This window comes from Balaenoptera physalus (assembly GCF_965194825.1).
Source record: "Balaenoptera physalus genome assembly, chromosome: 1".
In the NCBI taxonomy this organism is placed as follows: Eukaryota; Metazoa; Chordata; class Mammalia; order Artiodactyla; family Balaenopteridae; genus Balaenoptera; species Balaenoptera physalus.
The window spans coordinates 122,312,633-122,338,916 of record NC_138882.1 but is presented as its reverse complement, the minus strand read 5'-3'; the positions used below and the strand labels follow the sequence as shown (position 1 = coordinate 122,338,916).

General features: G+C 39.1%; 1 long non-coding RNA gene across 1 annotated transcript in view; it reads right to left on the bottom strand.

Annotated features, from left to right (window-relative positions):
- Positions 1–235: 235 nt before the first annotated feature.
- Positions 236–26,284, bottom strand: part of LOC309636985 — a 31,565-nt gene continuing 5,516 nt past the window's right edge. The window contains exons 2-3 of the long non-coding RNA XR_014250335.1: positions 23,457–23,540; positions 236–1,804 (exon numbers count right to left, since the gene is read on the bottom strand). This is a non-coding gene — a long non-coding RNA (uncharacterized lncRNA). The remainder of the gene's footprint in view (positions 1,805–23,456; positions 23,541–26,284) is intronic.

Here is a 26,284-nt window from a genome sequence, read left to right as displayed (position 1 = left end):
GTAAAATAGCAACAAAGGAAAAACAGGCTCTTACAAAGAGAAAAGAAGGGAGAACAGCCTGGTAATGATCACCCTCATACAGTGAAGTCCTACATGCTTCTATGCCAAGCATCAAATTTTTTAAAACCCAATGAATCTCAAAGACCAACACTAAGATAAGTCACAACCTGGTTTAAAACTTACTTCAAGGAGGTTCAGAGATGACCTTCCACAGCCCGGACTTTGGGGCTCCATGTTGGTTTAAGTTAATCTGAACCAGCGGATTACTGTTGACCTTCAGTCAGCGGCATCTTTATTTTCATAGTGTCCTGGGTGGTGCAGCCAGTGGAGGGATGGATCAGACAAACCCAAATGTTTCATAATGCAGTCAGACACAGAGCACGTCCTTTGCCTCCGGGAAGTAAAGGTATGAGGATAAAAGGTTATGATGGAAATCACCTCTAGCATCAAGGAATGTGAACAAATATGGCAACATAGACATCAAAGCCTCGGTAATTACTAAAACAAATATCCAAAGAAAGAAATGCCATCATTGGATTGGATGAAGCCACCTCTCACCCTCCCCTCCTAAGCTTTCTGAATGAAAGAGATCTATTATTAGATCATGAAGTTAAAAAAAAAAGAACTACAGGAACACCAAAGCACATAACATTTGCTAGCATAAATAATGCTACCTTCATCTCATGGTAGCCTCTCCTTAGAAGGCAAACCTATAGTAAAAGGAATGAACTAGGCTTTCTTTGCCATCACTCTTGAACAAAATACCATTTATATTACTATTGGCTACATTCATATCCAAGAAAAGAGCTAAAGCCAAACAAAAGTTTTCAAATAATACCAAGGAGATGCAGGTAAAAAAAAATCCTAAAAAAACAAAATATAAACATGAACAAGACTAGAAAATGACTTTATGAGGTCCAGAGTACAAGCTACCTCCATCCTGAGGACAGTAGTAAGAGGTGGGTTCAGGGCTTCCCTGGTGCCGCAGTGGTTGAGAATCTGCCTGCCAATGCAGGGGACACGGGTTCGAGCCCTGGTCTGGGAAGATCCCACATGCCGCGGAGCAACTGGGCCCGTGAGCCACAATCACTGAGCCTGCGCGTCTGGAGCCTGTGCTCCGCAACAAGAGAGGCTGCGATAGTGAGAGGCCCGCGCACCACGATGAAGAGTGGCCCCCGCTTGCCACAACTAGAGAAAGCCCTCGCACAGAAAAACGAAGACCCAACACAGCATAAATAAATAAATAAATAAATAAATAAATAAAATGACTAATACTCTTAAAAAAAAAAAAAAAAAGAGGTGGGTTCAAATCCTGATTCCCTCCTTGGGTCATCCTCTCAGGCAGTCCCTCACAAGAAGGATAACTTCACTACCAGTAATGATATAGTAGCTAGAAGCAGTTCTTGTTTAATTAGAGGATCCCAAGTACTGATGAGCAATAGATCTAATATATATATTTAAAGAACATATACAAAACCATCATTACTTCTGTGAAATGTCCCGTGTCCACTAAAATGTCCTGTATCAGAAAGGCTTGGGGAGGGGGAGAAAGATGGGGGAGGGGGGCAGATGTAAAAGGAGGAGAGGAGGCATAAGTGACACTGGTAAAATTTTTTGTTGATGAACTCTAATCTTTTGCTTTTTAAAACTTTCAAAATATTTTGAGTATTGGTTCTCTTCTTCTTCTCTTTCAAGTTTTCATTCTTCTCTCCAGCTTTCTTTATTGTCTTTTTTTCCTTTTGGTGCCTTTTCCTTCTACTTTGTCTCCATCTTCTACATATTGCAAAGCTCCAAGTTTCTGTGGCTAAGAAAGGAATGATACGAGAAGAGAGACTGAGAGTGTGACCAGGATTAGAGGCTGAACCATTTATCGCCCTTGAGCCTTGCTTCTATGAGAATGTCTATATAACCTGGTAAAAAATATCACAGAATGTGGCAGAGATAGAGACTTAGGAAAGAAAGTCCGCCATTATAAAGACCAGTCATGAAAAATGTTAAAACACTCACAGTCATTTGTTGCACCTCCATACATTCCACCATCTGGATTTGATATTACATAAAAGCATACAGGAAGCTTTGAATGCCAGAAGGTGTGCATGAAGGATATGACTAAGAACAACACCTTGCCAAAAGCCAATGTTTAAGATGGTCAGGCTGTGCCCCATACATTCTGATGGGAAGTGTGTCTTCCCAGAGCTCTTTCCGATGATTTGGAAAATGCATGAATATTGTTCATCTTGTGACACAGACATAATCATTGCTGGCAGTACAGTGACTAAAAACAGCCACTATGTACCCAGGAAAACAACCTGATACACCTAGTAATAAATCTACAATCTCCATCCATGAGTAAAATATAAAATGAAGCAAAATACACAAACAGAAAAAACAAAGAATAATGAAGCTATCTTGAAAGGTACCATTATTTTTATCGTTAAACTACTGGAATATTTCAAAGTGTTAATATCTTTTCTTTTCCTCCTTTGTGTCTTTTCATTTTTCTTTTACCTTCAACCTGCTTCCCAATTCAGGCACATAGAAAATGATGCATTTATTGCTTCCTCGTAGCTTTGGGACAAGATGGAAAGCAGAAGAGGTCTGCAAATCTTTTTCATTATTCTTTCAGGATCTTAAGTGAACACAGTGGCTTTGTGAAGGGGATGAATGTTTCTGTGCTAAACATAGAAAAAGTGTCTTGGCCAGAAATAAAAAGGGAAGAAGACTGTCATATACAGAGATTCCCTCTGTTCTAGGTTGGTGGCTGAGGGGAGAAGAGAGAGAGAGGGAGGTCTGCAGGTACTGAGAGCAAAGCAAACCTGAGCCCACGTCCTTCCAGCATACTAATGCAGCAGCGAGACCCAGAGAGAAAAGGGCTGCCTGCTGTGTCTAGGCTGGGAAGAGCACAATAACCTAAGTACAAAATTTCCAGCTAATGTCAGCAGGTAAAGGTAAAGCAGATCATCCCTGCAGGTGATGTATAAATTAAGGTTTTTAGCTTGGAAGCAAACTGCACCTGGTTTGAGCAAGAAAAGAATGTATTATCTCAAAAGTGGAATTTACTGGAAGGTTATAGGGAAGTTTAAGGAACCAAAAGCAATCTGGGAAGATCTAGCTTCAGAAAGGGGAAGATTGCGGTAATTTTGATGACCTGAGTAACAGGAAGTAAGGGCTTCCTTCAGGGTGCTGACACCAAGTACAACAGCTACAATCTTTTCCCATCCTTGAGTCACTCCTCACAAAATTTAAATTCCTGGAGGAGTTGGAGGAAACTTACTCAGATCCCTTGCTCAACTTTCAGCTAAGGAAGGTAGAATAACTTGTCTGATAATTGCAGGAGGTGGTAGGCATTGGAAGTGTTAACCACTGAAAGGAAAATCAAATGCTATTACAGAAAATGACAGAAAGAAAGAATGGATGCTGGGCAGGTATAAACAATATTTGCCAACTACGGATGGCCACTTATATATATATATATATATATATATATATATATATATAAATCTCATATACACGATTACTTTTTAAGACATTGTTCATGCGTGACAATCAGCTGGAAGAAGTTGAAGTTCAATTTGTCTGAGTACTAACTTCATTGTGTCACTCCCCTGCTTACAACTATTCATTGACTCTTCATTCTCTCCAATAAAGCTCTAAATTCCTTTATATTTCTCTGGTCCTTGCCTATCCCTCCACCTCCAATTCCTTTCCTTCAGGGCACCATACGTTCCCATAACACTGCAAGGAACTTGCAGTTCCTTGAATACATTATCTTATTCATATCCACGAGTCTTTACACGTGCCACTCCCTGTGTTTGGAAAGGCCTTCCCTATCCCTTGTCTGCCTGCAGAACCCACTCACCCAATTTGAAAACTTCCTCTTTAGGAATACCTTCTTCTCCCTATAATCCTTTCCCCACGATTTCTCTTCTTCATCTTGGTATCCCCAGATAACTTTATTTTACTGTTGTAATTATTTGTTTATGTTTGACTCCCCTACAGATACATGAGCTTTTGGCGGGGGTAGATTCTGAATAAATGGTTGTTGAATGAACTAATGAACTTCCCAATCAGACACCAAAATTCACCCAGGGCCCACTCTGTTTGGAGTCATATACAGGAGGTGTTGTAGGGAGTCATACAGAATGTTTACTACCACATTAATTCTCCATTAGGGGTATGCAGACTACCACTGGGGAAGGAAAAATGTTCTAGGTAGGACACAGGTTTTCACTAGAATCTCTGAATATTCACTCTTCCTTAATCCCCATATCCACTTGCAAGCACGATGCACCATTTTCTGCCTACTTTACTTGCTGATATTACTTCTGCAAATTTTATTTGTCTTCATTTCATTTCTGTAGTGGTAAAGTTCAGAGTTCAAATTATTTATATATTTTTAATTACTAGTGAAACATTGGTTTTATATGGTGGATCATTTTATAGCATTGTCCCTAAGAATGTGGGTACAGGAGCCAGATTGCCTGAGTGTGGATGCTGGTCCTGGTCAGGTGACTCTGGGCAAGAATATTTTAACTTCTCTGTGCCTCAGACACCTAATCTATAAAAGTGAGGTCGATAATAGTACCCAACGCATTGAATAGTTGAGAGGATAAATGGGTCACAGATGTAAAGCACTTAGAGCACTGCTTAGCACGTAAAAAGTGATAAATAAATGTTAGCCACCATTCTTATTGCAATAAAATGTACACCCTAACGTATAACCACAATTTTTTGGCCATTAAAATAATACAGTAAATGAGAAGTATAATAAAAAGTGCATGAAAACATGAGTTTGTTTCTATGATAGTAGGATTCAGATTCTTTGGTGAAGTAATCATCAGGACATAAGAAACAATTCAAAACCACTGCAACACAGAATGACCCTTAAGGAACTGATAAATGAATGGGGGAAATAGGGTAAACACAAATCCAAATCCACCCAGGGACACTTGAACATACTTTCTCACGCAAGAGCTTAGTGACTGGGAAATAACCAAATATGAGTCCAATGAGGTTATTTAATTTGAAGTGGCTGAGAGAGGAAGGGCATTGCCTTTTAGTTTGGGAAAAAGGCAGGAGTTTAAAAATTCTTGAACTTTGTGAAAAACAATTTTGCCCAATTTAGCATAGGGAACTAGAATTAATTAATGAATCTAGTTAATTCATGAGTCAGTATTTATATTTTCAGTCAGTCTTGTTTCCTAGATCAGAGCTACAAAGTTTACTAACCTGTAGTCATGTATCAGAGAATCCCAACTCATTTACTCTGAAACTGACTTTTGTTAAAGGAAATTTAAATAACTTATCCACTCACTGTAAGGCCAGTTGAAATGAAGTTGGTGCCATATAAAACTGGCTTTCCTGGTTTTCTAAGCATTTTGGTCACTCAGTAAAAGTTATATAATAAAATACGCTGTAAGTTTGTTCAGGAGTTGCCAAATTGTCACTCTGTTTATATGGGAAGATGCTTGGAAATCCAAACTTATTTCTGTGGTTTGTGCTTATTACAAGTTGACTAAGGACATTGTATGTTTTGGTAGTTATGAAAATAAGCATTGGCCCTAAAGTCCAGGGTCAAAGCCTGTTGATTTTAATGATAATTAAGCCTTAAGACTACTGAAATCCTAAAATATTACCTTTCCTCCTCCCTAATCTCTTATGGTTTAGCTTTTGATGGGATATGTATTACTGAGTAAAATCAGATTACTGGCTAGGGAAAAATAACTGTGCTATTTCAGCATGTTTGGAACAATATGTGAAGATGCCTTGGCGGGTGAGAGAGATATGTTACCTTGGAAAATGTCTTAAGTCAAACGGAATTTGGAACCTAAGGGCTTCTACAGATGATGGTAAAGCAGTAATAATGAATACTCTTGTTTTCAGTTTAGCTAAAATCTCCCCCTATGACCTTACTTCTACCACTCAAAAGGGTCAAAAACTCCCTCAATTTTCCCAAACTGAAGCCTACACATCTACATAAAATTATACCAATCCTTTCTTACTCTATTTTTTCCTAAGGCCATTGCTCTTCCTGCGCTCTGGATCCCACCTGAAATGCCTTCTCTCTTGTATGTTCATTTCCTAATGCCCCTGTGTACTCGATCTTTTCCATCAGCTTTCAAATACGCTCAGTCTCTTTACCTCTAAAAAATCCTCCCTCAATCCCACCTCCTCTACTCTATACCACCCTATCACTGTCCTGCCCCCCACACACTGATAAAAGATTTCTCTACTCTCTGTCTTCCTTTTCTCACTACACACTCCTTTTTAAACTTCTATGACCTAACTTCCATTTTCACTCCCCTGAAATGACTGTCACTAAGGTTGCCAATGTTCTCTAGGTTGTTAAATCCAATGAACATTTTAGTCCTCAGTGTACTTGACCTCTCAGGAGCATTCAACATGTTGATGACTCTCTCCTCTATGAAACACTCTCTTCTCTAGGATTCTATTCCACCACATAATCCTTGTTTTTTTTTTTTTTTTTGGAATTTTTGAATTTTATTTTATTTATTTTTTATACAGCAGGCTCTTATTAGTCATCCATTTTATACACATCAGTGTATACATGTCAATCCCAATCTCCCAATTCATCACACCACCATCACCCCCACTGCCGCTTTCCCCACTTTGTGCCCATATGTTTGTTCTCTACAACCGTGTCTCTACTTCTGCTTTGCAAACCAGTTCATCTGTACCATTTTTCTAGGTTCCACATATATGCGTTACTATACGATATTTGTTTTTCTCTTTCTGACTTACTTCACTCTGTATGACAGTCTCTAGATCCATCCACGTCTCTACAAATGACCCAATATCGCTCCTTCTTATGGCTGAGTAATACTCCATTGTATATATGTACCACATCTTCTTTATCCATTCGTCTGTTGATGGGCATTTAGGTTGCTTCCATGACCTGGCTATTATAAATAGTGCTGCAATGAACATTCGGGTGCATGTGTCTTTTTGAATTACGGTTTTCTCTGGGTATATGCCCAGTAGTGGGATTGCTGGATCATATGGTAATTCTATTTTTAGTTTTTAAAGGAACCTCCATATTGTTCTCCATAGTGGCTGTATCAATTTACATTCCCACCAACAGTGCAAGAGGGTTCCCTTTTCTCCACACCCTCTCCAGCATTTGTTGTTTGTAGATTTTCTGATGATGCCCATTCTAATGGTGTGAGGTGATACCTCATTGTAGTTTTGATTTGCATTTCTCTAATAATTAGTGATGTTGAGCAGCTTTTCATGTACTTCTTGGTCATCGGTATGTCTTCCTTGGAGAAATGTCTATTTAGGTCTTCTGCCCATTTTTGGATTGGGCTGTTTGTTTTTTTAATATTGAGCTGCATGAGCTGTTTATATATTTTGGAGATCAATCCTTTGTCCGTTGATTCGTCTGCAAAAATTTTCTCCCATTCTGAGGGTTGCTTTTTCGTTTTGTTTATGGTTTCCTTTGCTGTGCAAAAGCTTTTAAGTTTCATTAGGTCCCATTTGTTTATTTTTGTTTTTATTTCCATTACTCTAGGAGGTGGATCAAAAAAGATCTTGCTGTGATTTATGTCAAAGAGTGTTCTTCCGATGTTTTCCTCTAAGATTTTTATAGTGTCCAGTCTTACATTTAGATCTCTAATCCATTTTAAGTTTATTTTTGTGTATGGTGTTAGGGAGTGTTCTGATTTCATTCTTTTACATGTAGCTGTCCAGTTTTCCCAACAGCATTTATTGAAGAGATTGTCTTTTCTCCATTGTATATCCTTGCCTCTTTTGTAATAGACTAGTTAACCATAGGTGTGTGGGTTTATCTCTGGGCTTTCTATCTTGTTCCATTGATCTATATTTCTGTTTTTGTGCCAGTACCATATTGTCTTGATGACTGTAGCTTTGTAGTATAGTCTGAAGTCAGGGAATCTGATTCCTCCAGCTCCGCTTTTTTCCCTAAAGACTGCTTTGGCTATTTGGGGTCTTTTGTGTCTCCATACAAATATTTTGTTATAGATGTGTAAAAAATGCCATTAGTAACTTGACAGGGATTGCACTGAATCTGTAGATTGCTTTGGGTAGTATACTCATTTTCACAATATTGATTCTTCCAATCCAAGAACATGGTATATCTCTCCATCTGTTTGTATCATCTTTAATTTCCTTCATCAGTGTCTTATAGTTTTCTGCATACAGGTCTTTTGTCTCCCTAGGTAGGTTTATTCCTAGGTATTTTTGTTGTTGTTGTTTTTGCAATGGTAAATGGGAGTGTTTCTTAAATTTCTCTTTCAGATTTTTCATCATTAGTATACAGGAATGCAAGAGATTTCTGTGCATTAATTTTGTATCCTTCAACTTTACCAAATTCATTGATTAGCTCTAGTAGTTTTCTGGTGGCATCTTTAGGATTCTCTATGTATAGTATCACATTATCTGCAAACAGTGACAGTTTTACTTCTTCTTTTCCAATTTGTATTCCTTTTATTTCTTTTTCTTCTCTGATTGCTGTGGCTAGGACTTCCAAAAATATGTTGAATAATAGTGGTGAGAGTGGACATCCTTGTCTTGTTCCTGATCTTAGAGGAAATGCTTTCAGTGTTTCACCATTGAGAATGATGTTTGCTGTGGGTTTTTCATATATGGCCTTTATTATGTTGAGGTAGGTTCCCTCTATGCCCACTTTCTGGAGAGTTTTTATCATAACTGGGTGTTGCATTTTGTCAAAAGCTTTTTCTGCATCTATTGAGATGATCATATCGTTTTTATCCTTCAGTTAGTTAATATGGTATATCACATTGATTAATTTGCATATACTGAAGAATCCTTGCATCCCTGGGATAAATCCCACTTGATCATGGTGTACAATCCTTTTAATATGTTGTTGGACTCTGTTTGCTAGTATTTTGTTGAGGATTTTTTCATCTACATTCATCAGTGATATTGGTCTCTAATTTTCTTTTTTTGTAGTATCTTTGTCTCGTTTTGGTAGCAGGGTGATGGTGGCTTCATAGAATGAGTTTGGAAGTGTTCCTTCCTCTGCAAATTTTGGAAGAGTTTGAGAACGATGGGTTTCAGCTCTTCTCTAACTGTTCGACAGAATTCACCTGTGAAGCCATCTCATCCTGGACTTTTGTTTGTTGGAAGATTTTTAATCACAGTTTCAATTTCATTACTTGTGATTGGTCTGTTCATATCTTCTATCTTCCTGGTTCAGTCTTGGAAGGTTATACCTTTCTAAGAATTTGTCCATTTCTTCCAGGTTGTCTATTTTATTGGCATAGATTTGCTTGTAGTAGTTTCTTAGGATGCTTTGTATTTCTGTGGTGTCTGTTGTAACTTCTCGGTTTTCATTTCTAATTTTATTCATTAAGTCCTCTTCTTCTTTTTCTTGATGAGTCTGGCTAATGGTTTATCAATTTTGTTTATCTTCTCCAACAACCAGCTTTTAGTTTTATTAGTCTGTGCTATTGTTTTCTTTGTTTCTATTTCATTTATTACTGCTCTGATCTTTATGATTTCTTTCCTTCTGCTAACTTTGGGTTTTGCTTGTTCTTTTTTTCTCTAGTTCCTTTAGGTGAAAGGTTAGATTGTTTATTTGGGATTTTTCTTGTTTCTTGAGGTAGGCTTGTATTGTTATAAACTTCCCTCTTAGAATTGCTTTTGCTGCATTCCATAGGTTTTGGATCGTCGCGTTTTCATTGTCATTTGTCTCTAGATATTTTTCGATTTCCTTTTGGATTTCTTCAATGATCTCTTGGTTATTTAGTAACGTATTGCTTAGCCTCCACGTGTTTGTGTTTTTTATGTTTTTTCCCCTGTAATTTATTTCTAATCTCATAGCGTTGTGGTCAGAAAAGATGCTTGATATGATTTCAATTTTCTCAAATTTACCGAGGCTTGATTTGTGACCCAAGATGTGATCTATCCTGGCGAATGTTCCGTGCGCACTTGAGAAGAAAGTGTAATCTGCTGTTTTTGGATGGAGTGTCCTATAAATATAAATTAAATCTATCTGGTCTATTGTGTCATTTAAAGCTCGTGTTTCCTGATTAATTTTCTGTTTGGATGATCTGTCGATTGGTGCAAGTGAGGTGTTCAAGTCCCCCACTATTATTGTCTTACTGTCAATTTCCTCTTTTATAGCTGTTAGCAGGTGCCTTATGTATTGAGGTGCTCCTACGTTGGGTGCATATATATTTATAATTGTTATATCTTCTTCTTGGATTGATCCCTGGATCATTATGTAGTGTCCTTCCTTGTCTCTTGTAACATTCTTTATTTTAAAGTCTATTTTATCTGATATGAGTATTGCTACTCCAGCTTTCTTTTGATTTCCATTTGCATGGAATATCTTTTTCCATCCCCTCACTTTCAGTCTGTATGTGTCCCTAGGTCTGAAGTGGGTTTCTTGTAGACAGCATTTATATGGGTCTTGTTTTTGAATCCATTCAGCAAGCCTGTGTCTTTTGGTTGGAGCATTTAATCCATTCACATTTAAGGTAATTATCGATATGTATCTTCCTATTACCATTTTCTTAATTGTTTTGGGTTTGCTTTTGTAGGTCCTTTTCTTCTCTTGAGTTTCCCACTTAGAGAAGTTCCTTTAGCATTTGTTGTAGAGCTGGTTTGGTGGTGCTGAATTCTCTTAGCTTTTGCTTGTCTGTAAAGCTTTTGATTTCTCCATCGAATCTGAATGAGATCCTTGCTGGGTAGAGTAATCTTGGTTGTAGGTTCTTCCCTTTCATCACTTTAAGTATATCATGCCACTCCTTTTTGGCTTGTAGAGATTCTGCTGAAAAATCAGCTGTTAACTTTACAGGAGTTCCCTTGTATATTATTGGTCATTTTTCCCTTGCTGCTTTCAATAATTTTTCTTTGTCTTTAATTTTGGCCAATTTCATTACTATGTGTCTTGGCGTGCTTCTCCTTGGGTTTATCTTGTATGGGACTCTCTGCGCTTCCTGGACTTGGGTGGCTATTTCCTTTCCCATGTTAGGGAAGTTTTCGACTATAATCTCTTCAAATATTTTCTGGGGTCCTTTCTCTCTCTCTTCTCCTTCTGGGATCCCTATAATGCGAATATTGTTGCGTTTAATGTTGTCCCAGAGGTCTCTTAGGCTGTCTTCATTTCTTTTCATTCTTTTTTCTTTATTGTGTTCCACAGCAGTGAATTCCACCATTCTGTCTCCCAGGTCACTTATCCGTTCTTCTGCCTCAGTTATTCTGCTATTGATTCCTTCTAGTGTAGTTTTCATTTCAGTTATTGTATTGTTCATCTCTGTTTGTTTGTTCTATGATTCTTCTAGGTCTTTGTTGAACATTTCTTGCATCTTCTCGATCTTTGCCTCTATTCTTTTTCCAAGGTCCTGGATCATCTTCACTATCATTATTCTGAATTCTTTTTCTGGAAGGTGGCCTATCTCCACTTCATTTAGTTGTTTTTCTGGGGTTTTATCTTGTTCCTTCATCTGGTACATAGCCCTGTGCCTTTTCATCTTGTCTATCTTTCTGTGAATGTGGTTTTTGTTCCACAGGCTGCAGGACTGTAATTCTTCTTGCTTCTGCTGTCTGCCCTCTGGTGGATGAGGCTATCTATGAGGCTTGTGCAAGTTTCCTGATGGGAGGGACTGGTGGTGGGTAGACCTGGCTGTTGCTCTGGTGGGCAGAGCTCAGTAAAACTTTAATCCACTTGACTGGTGATGGGTGGGGCTGCGTTCCCTCCCTGTTGGTTGTTTGGCCTGAGGCAACCCAACACTGGAGCCTACCTGGGCTCTTTGGTGGGGCTAATGGCTGACTCTGGGAGGGCTCACGCCAAGGAGTACTTCCCAGAACTTCTGCTGCCAGTGTCCTTGTCCTCATGGTGAGACACAGCCACCCCCTGCATCTGCAGGAGACCCTCCAACACTAGCAGGTAGGTCTGGTTCAGTCTCCTATGGGGTCACTGCTCCTTCCCCTGGGTTCTGATGTGCACACTACTTTGTGTCTGCCCTCCAAGAGTGGAGTCTCTGTTTCCCCTAGTCCTGTCGAAATCCAGCAATCAAATCCCGCTAGCCTTCAAAGTCTGATTCTCTTGTAATTCCTCCTCCCATTGCCGGACCCCCAGGTTGGGAAGCCTGACATGTGTCTCAGAACCTTCACTCCAGTGGGTGGACTTCTGTGGTATAAGTGTTCTCCAATTTGTGAGTCACCCACCCAACAGTTATGGGATTTGAGTTTATTGTGATTGTGCCCCTCTTACCTTCTCATTGTACCTTCTCCTTTGTCTTTGGATGTGGTGTATCTTTTTTGGTGAGTTCCAATGTCTTCCTGTCGATGACTGTTTAGCAGTTAGTTGTGATTCTGGTGTTCTTGCAGGAGGGAGTGAGAGCACGTCTTTCTACTCCACTATCTTGAACCAATCTACAGTCACATACTCCTTGTTTTTCTTCTACTATTCTTTTTCAGTCTCTTTTGCAAACTTTTTTTTTTTTGTCCTCCTCTATTCACCCTTTACTGTTGGTGTTCCTCAAAATCAATCTTAGACCTACCATTCTTTTTATGCTATAACCTTCTTACTTGTTTACATGTATATGAATGCTTTCAATTATTATCTATACACAAATGACTCTCAAATTTATACCTCCAGCTCAGACTTCTGAGGTCCAGGCCATATGTCTAACTGCCTACTTGATAACTCCAGTTAGATGTTCAAAAGGCACCTCACACTTGAAATGTGCAAAATCAAACTCAGGGCCTGCCCTCTACCCTGACTACTTGGTCTTTTTTTTTTGCTTTAACCTTTCCCTGTCTCGCCATCCATCCATTTTCTAGGTCAGAAATGGGGAATCATCCTTGACTCTTTTCCCTCTCACTTCCCATATCCCATATTTCGGGCTGGTAAATTGTTCTCTCCCTGTGTTCTCAGAATTGCCACCAAAGCTCCAAAGCTAACAACAACAGACTCCAAGGAACTCCTATCATCTAAAGAGTGGGTTAATGAGAAGCAGCAGAACTAGCTTTGCAAATGCAAGCATGAGTCTCTCCCACCCTCCCTTTGCATTTTATACACACACACACACACACACACACACACACACTAGAGTAACATAAAGAGAGTCCCTGGGGATAAATGATGTGTCTCTTTCCCTCTCCATATGCCAAGGTAAGAAACCAATCAAATTTCTTGTAAAGACAAGAAACGTGTGGAAGAAGGAAATACAAGCATCTCCTTGCTGGGTTAGACATCTATTTAGGCAGTGGACTTGTTAATTTGCTCTCAGCACCACCCTGAGCAGAAGAAAAACAGAACTGGAGAATAAAGGAAAGTGACATCAGTTTGAGTGGCACAGTGGTTGGATTTCCCAGAAGACACCAAAGAAGAAAGCCACACTTGAAGGGAATTGCTGGTAGGTGTCCAAGAGGGCCACAGCCCAAGTGAGGGTGCCCCAACACCAAGAGGCTGTGGTGTACATTGCTAAAGTAGGGTGTCAAAAGAGGTGGCCCTTCCCACATCAGAGAACTATGCAGAGGACCTTGCAGGACCCTGTGAAGAATGCCTCATCAGACAGAGGCAGCATTTGGATGCCTACCAAACAGAGTATATCATCAGCAGCTCCAATTAAGTGGGAGATATTTGTAACCTTTCCCCAGCTCTACACTCAGGCCCCATAGGCCAGGGAACAGAGAAAAACCAACAATAGAGAAGGTAAGAAAACAGACCACATGGCAACCCAACTTCCAGAGACATCTCTCAGTCCTTGGGTTATAACTGGACTGAGTGGGGGTGGGTAGAGAAAGGTCTGAATTGGGTATAAGATTGGACTAGGCCAGACAGGACTTTTTAATAACAGTAAATGATCTGCATACTATGATAATCTGCTAGAGATGTCATTAAGGAATTTGAAAGGAAACGGGATCAGCACATGTGAAGACAGTGGTTAGCAACAAAAGTAGAATCTTTTCATGTTTATATCCCACTGAATTCAGTCCCTTCAATCACCTGGTACACAATCAATCATAGAGACTCCTCTCTGTTTCCAGCACTCTTGGCCCTCTCCACACAGCAGCCACAGTGCTCTTGCAAAACACAGATCTGGTCACATAACACTCCTGGTTAAACTCTTTAGTGGCTTATCATTAATACACCTGGGATAAAGATCTAACTCCTTAACACTGCCCACAAAGCCCTGATTCCAGTCTCACCTGCCCCGCCTCCCTGCTCTGTACTCCACCCACTCTGGTCTGTCCAGGCCTCAGGCACACCAAGATCAGCCTTCACATATGCTGTCCCTCTGACCCAAACATCCTTCCCCACCCCTCCTTTCCCACTTCCCACTCGTCTAGAGTTCCATTCATACGTCACTTCCTCAGGAAACTGTTCATTAAACTAGGCAGGTATTCCCTTGTTACACACTCTCAGAGCACAGTATACATCTTCATAACACTTATTATAATAATTACATATATTTATGTATTTGTTCAATGAAAAAAGAGCCTGAGTAGTTTTATTTACCTTTGTACTCCTGACACTTAGCACAGTAGCTAGCAATGAGAAGGCACACAAGAAATATTTGATGAATAAATGAATGAATGAGTGAATGAATGAATGAATTTCCATGCATTTACCAATGTCATTGAGTACATCTCCAACTAGGCATCACTGATCATATTTTATCCTCAGTAACAGCAACAAATGAAGTAGGGCTTACCCTCAACACAAACATTGAGCAAGTCCACCTTAGCTCTTGTCCTCTCTGGGAAATCTTCTCTGATTATAATAATAGACTACTAGTAGTAATAGGAGGTACTTAGAGCACACTGAGTGCCAGACAGATTATGCTAAAGTTTCTTTATCGATCTTATCTAATCATCACAACAATACCACGGGCTAGGTGCATTTATTATCCACTTTTTTTTTAAAGAGAAGGAAATAGAGGCTTAGAGAAGTTAAGGGACTTGCCCAAAACCACACAGCTAATGTGCATTAAGATGGGACTGGAACCCAGATATGGCTGACTCTAAGACCTATATTCCTCAATAGTCTAGATATGGAAACAATCCAAATGCCCACCAATAGATGAATGGATTAAAAAAAGATGCGGGAGGAGCTTCAAGATGGCAGAACAGTAAGACGTGGAGATCACCTTCCTCCCAACAAATACATCAGAAATACAACTACATGTGGAACAACTCCTACAGAACACCTACTGAACACTGGCAGAAGACCTCAGACCTCCCAAAAGGCAAGCAACTCCCCATGTACCTGCGTAGGGCAAAAGAAAAAAGAAAAAACAAAGACAAAAGAATAGGGACGGGACCTGCACCAGTGGGAGGGAGCTGTGAAGGAGGAAAGGTTTCCACACACTAGGAAGCCCCTTCATGGGCGGAGACTGCGGGTGGCAGGGGGGGAAGCTTCGGAGCCACAGAGGAGAGCGCAGCAACAGGGGTGCAGAGGGCAAAGCGGAGAGATTCCCGCATGGAGGATCGGTGCCGACCAGCACTCACCAGCCCGAGAGGCTTGTCTGCTCCCCTGCCAGGGCGGGCGGGGGCTGGGAGCTGAGGCTTGGGCTTCGGTCGGATCCCAGGGAGAGGACTGGAGTTGGCGGTGTGAACACAGCCTGAAGGGGCTAGTGCACCACAGCTAGCCGGGAGGGAGTCCGGGAGAAAGTCTGGAGCTGCCAAAGAGGCAAGAGACTTTTTCTTGCCCTTTTGTTTTGTGGTGCACGAGGAGGGGGGATTAAAGGAGCTCCAGAGACAGGCGCGAGCCGCGGCTATCAGCGCAGACCCCACAGATGGGCATGAGATGCTAAGGCTGCTGCTGCAGCCACCAAGAAGCCTGTGCAGCCCGCCACTGCCTGTGTGCAAGCACAGGTCACTATCCACACCTCCCCTCATGGGAGCCTGTGCAGCCCGCCACTGCCTGGGTCCCGTGATCCAGGGACAACTTACCCGGGAGAATGCACGGCACGCCTCTGGCTGGTGCAACGTTATGCTGGCCTCTGCCGCCGCAGGCTCGCCCCGCCTCCGTACCCCTCCCTCCCCGTGGCCTGAGTGAGCCAGAGCCCCCTAATCCGCTGCTCCTTTAACCCCGTCCCGTCTGAGCAAAGAACAGACGCCCTCAGGTGACCTACACGCAGAGGCAGGGCCAAATCCAAAGCTGAACCCCAGGAGCTGTGCTAACAAAGAAGAGAAAGGGAAATTTCTCTCAGCAGCCTCAGGAGCAGTGGATTAAATCTCCACAATCAACTTGATGTACCCTGCATCTGTGGAATACCTTAATAGACAACAAACCATCCCAATTTGAGGAGGTGGACTTTGGGAGCAACGATATATTTTTTTTTCCCTTTTTCTCTTTTTGTGAGTGTGTATGTATATGTTTCTGTGTGTGATTTTGTCTGTATAGCTTTGCTTTTGCCATTTGTCTTAGGGTTCATTCTGTCCGTTTTTTTGTTTTTTGTTTTTCTTTTTTTTAGTATAGTTTTTAGCACTTGTTATCATTGGTGGATTTGTTTTTTGGTTTGGTTGCTCTCTTCTTTCTTTCCTTTTTTTTATATTACTTTAAAAAAATTGTTAAATAATTATTATTTATTTTAAATAACTTTATTTTATTTTATTTTCTTGTACCTCTTTCTTTCTTTCTTTCTTTCTTCTTTTCTCCCTTTTATTCTGAGCCGTGTGGATGACAGGCTCTTGGTGCTCTGGCCAGGTGTCACGGCACTGCCTCTGAGGTGGGAGAGCCAAGTTCAGGAAATTGGTAAACCAGAGACCTCCCAGCACCATGTAATATAAAACAGCGAAAATCTCCCAAAGATATCCATCTCAATGCCAAGACCCAGCTCCACTCAGTGATCAGCAAGCTACACCCTATGCCAAACAACTGGCAAGACAGGAACACAACCCCACCCATTAGCAGAGAGGCTGCCTAAAATCATAATAAGGCCACAGACACCCCAAAACACACCACCAGACGTGGACCTACCCACCAGAAAGACAAGATCCAGCCTCATCCACCAGAACACAGGCACGAATCCCCTCCACCAGGAAGCCTACACAACACACTGAACCAACCTTAGCCACTGGGGAGAGACACCAAAAAAAACGGCAACTACGAAACTGTAGCCTGTGAAGAGGAGACCCCAAACACAGTAAGTTAAGCAAAATGAGAAGACAGAGAAACACACAGCAGATGAAGGAGCAAGGTAAAAACCCACCAGACCTAACAAATGAAGAGGAAATAGGCAGTCTACCTGAAAAAGAATTCAGAATAATGATAGTAAAGATAATCCAAAATCTTGGAAACAGAATGGAGAAAATACAAGAAACGTTTTACAAGGACCTAGAAGAGCTAAAGAGCAAACAAACAATGATGAACAACACAATAAATGAAATTAAAAATTCTCTAGAAGGAATCAATAGCAGAATAACTGAGGCAGAAGAGTGGATAAGTAACCTGGAAGATAAAATAGTGTAAATAACTACCACAGAGCAGAATAAAGAAAAAAGAATGAAAAGAATTGAGGACAGTCTCAGAGACCTCTGGGACAACATTAAACGAACCAACATTCAAATTATAGGGGTCCCAGAAGAAGAAGAGAAAAAGAAAGGGACTGTGAAAATATCTGAAGAGATTATTTTCCTTTCCCTAATATGGGAAAGGAAAGAGTCAGTCAAGTCCAGGAAGCACAGAGAGTCCCATACAGGATAACTCCAAGGAGGAACATGCCAAGATACATACTAATCAAACTATCAAAAATTAAATACAATGAAAAAATATTAAAAGCAGCAAGGGAAAAACAGCACATAACATACAAGGGAAGCCCCATAAGGTTAACAGCTGATCTTTCAGCAGAAACTCTGCAAGCCAGAAGGGAGTGGCAGGACATATTTAAAGTGATGAAAGGGAAAAAACATAAAACCAAGATTACTCTACCCAGCAAGGATCTCATTCAGATTTGACAGAGAAATTAAAACCTTTACAAACAAGCAAAAGCTAAGAGAATTCAGCACCACCAAACCACCTTTACAACAAATGCTAAAGGCACTTCTCTAGGCAGGAAACACAAGAGAAGGAAAAGACCTACAATAACAAACCCAAAACAATTCAAAAAATGGTAATAGGAACATACATATCGATAATTACCTTAAATGTAAATGGATTAAAGGCTCCAACCAAAAGACATAGACTGGCTGAATGGATACAAAAACAAGACCCGTATATATGCTGCCTACAAGAGACTCACTTCAGACGTAGGGACACACACAGACTGAAAGTGAGGGGATAGAAAGAGATACTCCATGCAAATGGATATCAAAAGAAAGCTGGAGTAGCAATTCTCATATCAGACAAAATAGACTTTAAAACAAAGACTATTACAAGAGAAAAAGAAGGACACTACATAATGATCAAGGGATCAATCCAAGAAGAAGATATAACAATGGTAAATATTTATGCAACCAGCATAGGAGCACCTCAGTACGTAAGGCAAATGCTAACAGCCATAAAAGGGGAAATCGACAGTAACACAATCATAATAGGGGACTTTAACACCCCACTTTCACCAATGGACAGATCATCCAAAATGAAAATAAATAAGGAAACACAAGCTTTAAATGATATATTAAACAAGATAGACTTAATTGATATTTATAGGACATTCCATCCAAAAACTACAGAATACAGTTTCTTCTCAAGTGCTCATGGAACATTCTCCAGGATATATCATGTCTTGGGTCACAAATCAGGCCTTGGAAAATTTAAGAAAATTGAAATTGTATCAAATATCTTTTCTGACCACAACGCTATGAGACTAGATATCAGTTACAGGAAAAACACTGTAAAAAATACAAACACAGGGAGGCTAAACAACACAATACTTAATAACCAAGAGATCACTGAAGAAATCAAAGAGGAAATGAAAAAATACCTAGGAACAAATGACAATGAAAATACAATGACCCAAAACCTTTGGGATGCAGCAAAAGCAGTTCTAAGATGGAAGGTTATAGCAATACAATACTACCTTACAAAACAAGAAACATCTCAAATAAGCAACCTAACCTTACACCTAAAGCAATTAGAGAAAGAAGAACAAAAAACGCCCAAAGTTAGCAGAAGGAAAGAAATCATAAAGATCAGATCAGAAATAAATGAAAAAGAAATGAAGGAAACAATAGCAAAGATCAATAAAACTAAAAGCTGGTTCTTTGAGAAGATAAACAAAATTGATAAACCATTAGCCAGACTCATCAAGGAAAAAAGGGAGAAGACTCAAATCAATAGAATTAGAAATGAAAAACGAGAAGTAACAACGGACACTGCAGAAATACACAGGATCATGAGACATTACTACAAGCAACTCTATGCCAAAAAAACGGACAACCTGGAAGAAATGGACAAATTCTTAGAAATGCACAACCTTCCGAAACTGAACCAGGAAGAAATAGAAAATATGAACAGACCAATCACAAGCACTGATATTGAAACTGTGATTAAAAATCTTCCAACAAACAAAAGCCCAGGACCAGATGGCTTCACAGGCGAATTCTATCAAACATTTAGAGAAGAGCTAACACCTATCCTTCTCAAACTCTTCCAAAATGTAGCAGAGGGAGGAACACTCCCAAACTCATTCTACAAGGCCACCATCACCCTGGCTACCAAACAGACAAAAAATGTCACAAAGAAAGAAAACTACAGGCCTATATCACTGATGAACAAAGATGCAAAAATCCTCAACAAAATACTAGCCAACAGAATCCAACAGCACATTAAAAGGATCATACATCATGATCAAGTGGGGTTTATCCCAGGATTGCAAGGATTCTTCAATATACACAAATCAATCAATGTGATACACCATATTAACAAATTGAAGGAGAAATACCATATGATCATCTCAACAGATGCAGAGAAAGCTTTCGACAAAATTCAACACCTATTTATGATTAAAAACCCTCCAGAAAGTAGGCATAGAGGGAACTTACCTCAACATAATAAAGGCCATATATGACAAACCCACAGCTATCATCGTCCTCAATGGTGAAAAACTGAAACCATTTCCACTAAGATCAGGAACAAGACAACGTTGCCCACTCTCACCACTATTATTCAACATAGTTTTGGCAGTTTTAGCCACAGCAATCAGAGAAGAAAAAGAAATAAAAGGAATCCAAATCGGAAAAGAAGAAGTAAAGCTGTCACTGTCTGCAGATGACATGATACTATACATAGAGAATCCTAAAGATGCCACCAGAAAACTACTAGAGCTAATCAATGAATTTGGTAAAGTAGCAGGATACAAAATTAACGCACAGAAATCTCTTGCATTCCTATACACTAATGATTAAAAATCTGAAAGTGAAATTATGGAAACACTCCCATTTACCACTGCAACAAAAAGAATAAAATACCTAGGAATAAACCTACCTGAGGAGACAAAAGACCTGTATGCAGAAAATTATGAGACACTGATGAAAGAAATTAAAGATGATACAAATAGATGGAGAGATATACCATGTTCTTGGATTGGAAGAATCAACATTGGGAAAATGACTATACTAGCCAATCTACAGATTCAATGCAATCCCTATCAAACTACCACTGGCATTTTTCACAGAACTAGAACAAAAAATTTCACAATTTGTATGGAAACACAAAAGACCCCGAATTGCCAAAGCAATCTTGAGAAAGAAAAATGGAGCTTGAGGAATCAGGTTCCCTGACTTCAGACTATACTAAAAAGCTACAGTAATCAAGCTAGTATGGTACTGGCACAAAAACAGAAATATAGATCAATGGAACAAGATAGAGAGCCCAGAGATAAACCCACGCACCTATGGTCACCTTATCTTTGATAAAGGAGGCAAGAATATACAGTGGAGAAAAGACAGCCTCTTCAATAAGTGGTGCTGGGAAAACTGGACAGCTATATGTAAAAGAATGAAATTACAACACTCCCTAACACCATACACAAAAATAAACTCAAAATGGATTAAAGATCTAAATGTAAGGCCAGACACTATAAAACTCTTAGAGGAAAACATAGGCAGAGCACTCTATGACATACATCACAGCAAGATCCTTTTTGACCCACCTCCTAGAGAAATGGAAATAAAAACAAAAGTAAACAAATGGGACCAAATGAAACTTAAAAGCTTCTGCACAGCAAAGGAAACCATAAACAAGATGAAAAGACGACCCTCAGAATGGGAGAAAATATTTTCAAATGAAGCAACTGACAAAGGATTAATCTCCAAAATTTATAAGCAGCTCACGCAGCTCAATATCAGAAAAACAAACAACCCAATCCAAAAATGGGCAGAAGACCTTAATAGACATTTCTCCAAAGAAGATATACAGATTGCCAACAAACACATGAAAGAATACTCAACATCATTAATCATTAGAGACATGCAAATCAAAATTACATTGAGATATCATCTCACACCGGTCAGAGTGGCCATCATCAAAAAATCTACAAACAAACAAACAAACAAACAAAATCTACAAACAATAAATTCTGGAGAGGGTGTGGAGAAAAGTGAACCCTCTTGCACTGTTGGTGGGAATGTAAATTGATACAGCCACTATGGAGAACAGTATGGAGGTTCCTTAAAAAACTAAAAATAGAACTACCATATGACCCAGCAATCCCACTACTGGGCATATACCCTGAGAAAACCATAATTCAAAAAGAGTCATGTACCACAGTGTTCATTGCAGCTGTATTTACAATAGCCAGGACATGGAAGCAACCTAAGTGTCCATCGACAGATAAATGGATAAAGAAGATGTGGCACATATATACAATGGAATATTACTTAGCTATACAAAGAAACGAAATTGAGTTATTTGTAGTGAGGTGGATGGACGTAGAGTCTGTCATACAGAGTGAAGTAAGTCAGAAAGAGAAAAACAAATACCATATGCTAACACATATATATGGAATCTAAAAAAAGAAACAAAAGTGGTCATGAAGAACCTAGGGGCACGACGGGAATAAAGATACAGACCTACTAGAGAATGGACTTGAGTATATGGGAAGGGGGAAGAGTAAGCTGGGACAAAGTGAGAGAGTGGCATGGACATATATACACTACCAAACATAAAATAGATAGCTAGTGGGAAGCAGCCACATAGCACCAGGAGATCAGCTGGGTGCTTTGTGACCACCTAGAGGGGTGGGATAGGGAGTGTGGGAGGGAGGGAGATGCAAGAGGGAAGAGATATGGGGATATATGTATATGTATACCTGATTCACTTTGTTATAAAGCAGAAACTAACACACCATTGTAAAGCAATTTTACTCCAGTAAAGATGTTAAAAAAAAGAAAAAAGATGTGGTATATATACACAATGGAATATTATTCAGCCATGAGAAAGGAGGATATCCTCCCATTTATGACAACATGGATATACCTTGAGCATATTATGCTAAGGGAGATAAGTCAGAAAGAAAGACAAGTACTGTATGGTACCACTTGTTTGTGGAATCTAAAAAAGTTACACCTATTAAAAACGGAGACTAAAATGGTGGTTACCAGGGCATGGAGGGAGGAGGTGCTGTCAAGAGAGATGGTGTTCAAGGGTATAAACTTACAATGAGTAGTAAATAAGCCTCAGAGATCTAAGCACAGTAGAATGATTTTAGGTAATAATGTTGTCCAAAAAATTTTTTTAGAAACCTGTGCTCCTAACCATTATAATACATTGTTTCCAAAACACAGGGTTTTCCCCTCATTTAATATTTAAGATTGTATCTGGAGATACCATCTTCTAATCCTTACAGTACTGTACTTTTCCAGTGCTATTTAACACCTGGATTGAGATATAAGACTTCATGTTTGTATGTTTTGATTTTTCATTAAATTTTAAGCTACTGGCAGAGAGGGGCCTTTTATTGTGTTTTGCTTCTCTGGCTTCCTCACATGGCCCATGCTTGGTTGTGATGTTAGTTTCAAAACAATTGCAGAAATGTTTATGTTAATTTGAGATAAAATATTAAATAGATAGTACCTTTTATCAGCTATGTAAAGTACATTAGGTGCATCTTCATTTTGTATAAGGCTAGAAGGCACCATTCAGATAGTAAACCTCCATTTACCTGCTCAAATATTAAATCTCCGCATGAATGGTGTGAATGTAAAATCTTATTCATGTATTTGAAAACTATTTTGTTACTGAGAAAGAAACCTGGAAGAGAAATCAATAATTCTCCTGGCTTCTGACCAACAATTTTGTAATTGTGTCAACCAAATAATTTTCAATTTTTTACCTCACGTCAGGAAATCATAAAGATAATTCTTTCCCACTTACTACAACTGGGAACCCCTGAGGTAAATCTCCCTATTTAGTCATAGATATGGGAAACAATATATCAAATATATATTATTTTGCTTAAATTCATTTTGCCAAAATTACATCAAGCGCTATCATCTCCACAATAGAAAACATGGGTTGAAATAATTAAATGAAAAACAAATACTGCTCTCACATTCACTGCTTCAGACTTCATGCATCTGCCTTTTTCAAAGGATCCACACTTCACTTCATCAAGTGCTTTGCTCCTGAACATTCACTGCAGAGTCAAGAAAAGAAAATGAGTTATATGCAGCTATATGAGGTTGTGTTCACTTAACCATTTACTCTAAGGAATATGGACCTAAGGGCATGACACATGGTAAGTTAAAAGAGCAATGGCCTAAAAACTACAATTTGTAGTTTAATCTGGATGCTGTTTTAAATCTCTTTGAATTTCCATTTTCCCACTGGAAAAATGGTGAAATTCCTGCCTTGCATCTACTTATAGGAATTTTAGGAGGACTGAGATGATATATCAGAAACACTTTGAGAATATCTAAGGTTAGCTGTATCATAATTCTTGGTATTTTTATGTAGCTTTGGCTTTATTTTACATAGATACTACTGAGGAAGACTGGAGAGATAAATGGTTCCTTCTATTACAAGCCTTTTTCAGAATTTCTCAACACATATCAACAACCAGAGCAAAATAATATGTGATCCTTGATTACTTTAAAAAACAAAATACAATTTTTAAAAAGCACGAAAGAAGTAAGACTGGTAACTTTCTATTCAGCTCAAAATTTATTTTAGAAATGTTAACTTCACCATGAACTATTCACCTTCAGTCTTAAGTGTATTTCATAGGGATGATTTAAATTTCTGATATTCTGGTTTCCACTGATGAATTCTGCATTTTGACAAGTTTTGATGAAGTCTATTCACTCTAGACAATTAATACAAACCTAACTTGAATAGTTGATTTTGACTTTATCCCCTTGAGTTCCTAGAACTGCCTTGATTAAATTTTAAAATATAATTACAGGTAGCACATTGAGTCAGTCAGTTAGTCAGAGAAATCTGAGCTCTGAATGCCGACTTCCTGCAGCACACTGCATTAAGTGCTCTGGAGGAGGGTGGCGGTAGATGCGAACAGTCATCATGAAATGATTCAAGGATTATTATTAACACAACATATCACCAAGTACAAAGTACTCAAGTGGAAACTGTACACACAAAAGTTCAAGAAATGGAGAATAAAGGAAGCACCTTTCCTGCTTTAACTGCCTGTCCTATATATTTAGTAAATGTATTTTGTGACTGCTAGTAGCTTTGCTGGCATCCCAAGAAAACAAATTAAACAATGTTGGTCTACTTACAAATGGGTAGCCTGGGTTGGTGCAGAGCAGTTCTTTAATTTCTTTTACCTGGTAATACTGCAACAGTTTTGTTAAGCAAAGGATCAGGGAGAGATATTTTTTTAAGAAACTTTTTGTTTTGGAATAATTTTAGATTTACAGAAATGTTGCAAAAATAATACATAGAGTTCCTATATACCCTTACCCAATTTCCCCTAATGTTAACATTTTGCATTGCCATAGTACAATTTTCAAAACTTAGAACCAACATTGGTACATTACTATTGACTAAACTTTGGAATTTATTCTAATTTCATTCATTTTCCACTAATGTCTTTTTCTGTTTCAGGATCCAATCCATATATCACATTGCATTTAGCAGGAGTGTTGAATGTCTTGCTGCTGCGATTTAAAAAATCAGCCATTTCTGGACAATGAGGCTAATCAAAATATTAATGTGAGCAGTAATAGAAATGAATTGAGTGTCCAAGAGCCACCTGGGCACTCCATAGTGTCAGATTCTTAACTAACTTTGGAAAAAAATAAATATGATTTTGTAGGCAGTCATTAATCCCTTTTATTTACCTAAAGGTGACGATTGTATCAATACAAGAGGGGGTTTTTTTGTTTGTTTTTTGTTCTGGGGGCTTTTTTTTTTTTTTAGTATATCCATGAGAACATTTTGATGTGATCATTCTTTTGGTAACACCTAGTGTAGGCACCTAGATTTTCCAAACGAAGACATGGGAAGAGGCTGATTTGGTTCCCAGTTAAGGAAGCTTACCTTAGACACTAGAGAAAAAAAAAAAAACCTTAAATGGTCAGCTTATATGTATCAGAAGATAATTATGGATCAAGGCCAGTGGGTCTCCAGTTTGGGCATGCACCAGGATCACCTAGAGGGCTTATTAAAATACAGATTCCTGAGTTCCATCCCCAGAGCCTGACTCAGAGGGTCTTGGCTAGCCCAGGCATTTGCACTTCTAACAGGTTCCCAGGTGATGTGATGCTGCTGGTCCTGGTACTAAACTTTGGGAATCACTTTTGTTGATAGTTGCATGAAAGAAAAATAAAGCTATTTTGTTCTGACAAGGTATAATCATAGGTCCCTGGATGTATCTGTTGCCTACGAGTCAGATAAGGGGTTTGTTAAATCTCATTTCATGTCTGTGCAAGGACTAAGTTAGAAAAATAAGACAAATATATTAGCTTTCCGCAGTAGTTCCACCAGTCTGTCTTCCCTTCAAGCAATGTAATCATTTAAAAAATAATATTGTTTTTAACAATAATATTATAAACCAACCATAAATTTTTGGCCTGAAACAAGGCCTCTGATTGATCAATGGAAATTAATATGGGTGGGGGATGAAACGCACATCTTCAGCAGTGTTTCTCAGACTTTAATGTGTTTACGGATCACCTGGGGATCTTTCGGTTGGCCTGGGTGTGGACCCCGAGATTCTGCATTTCTGTCGAGCTTCCAGATGGTGCCACTGCTGTCGGGCCATGGATCATACTTCCAAGTTAGCTCTATATGCCTTTTGAAGGTTTTAGCAAATACAAGATGTTCTAGCATCTAGTGCTCCCTGGAGAACCCTGGAACTTCCTAGCATGTCTCTGTCATAGGAATAGTGCCTTTGACTAAGGCAAATTTTGGAATATA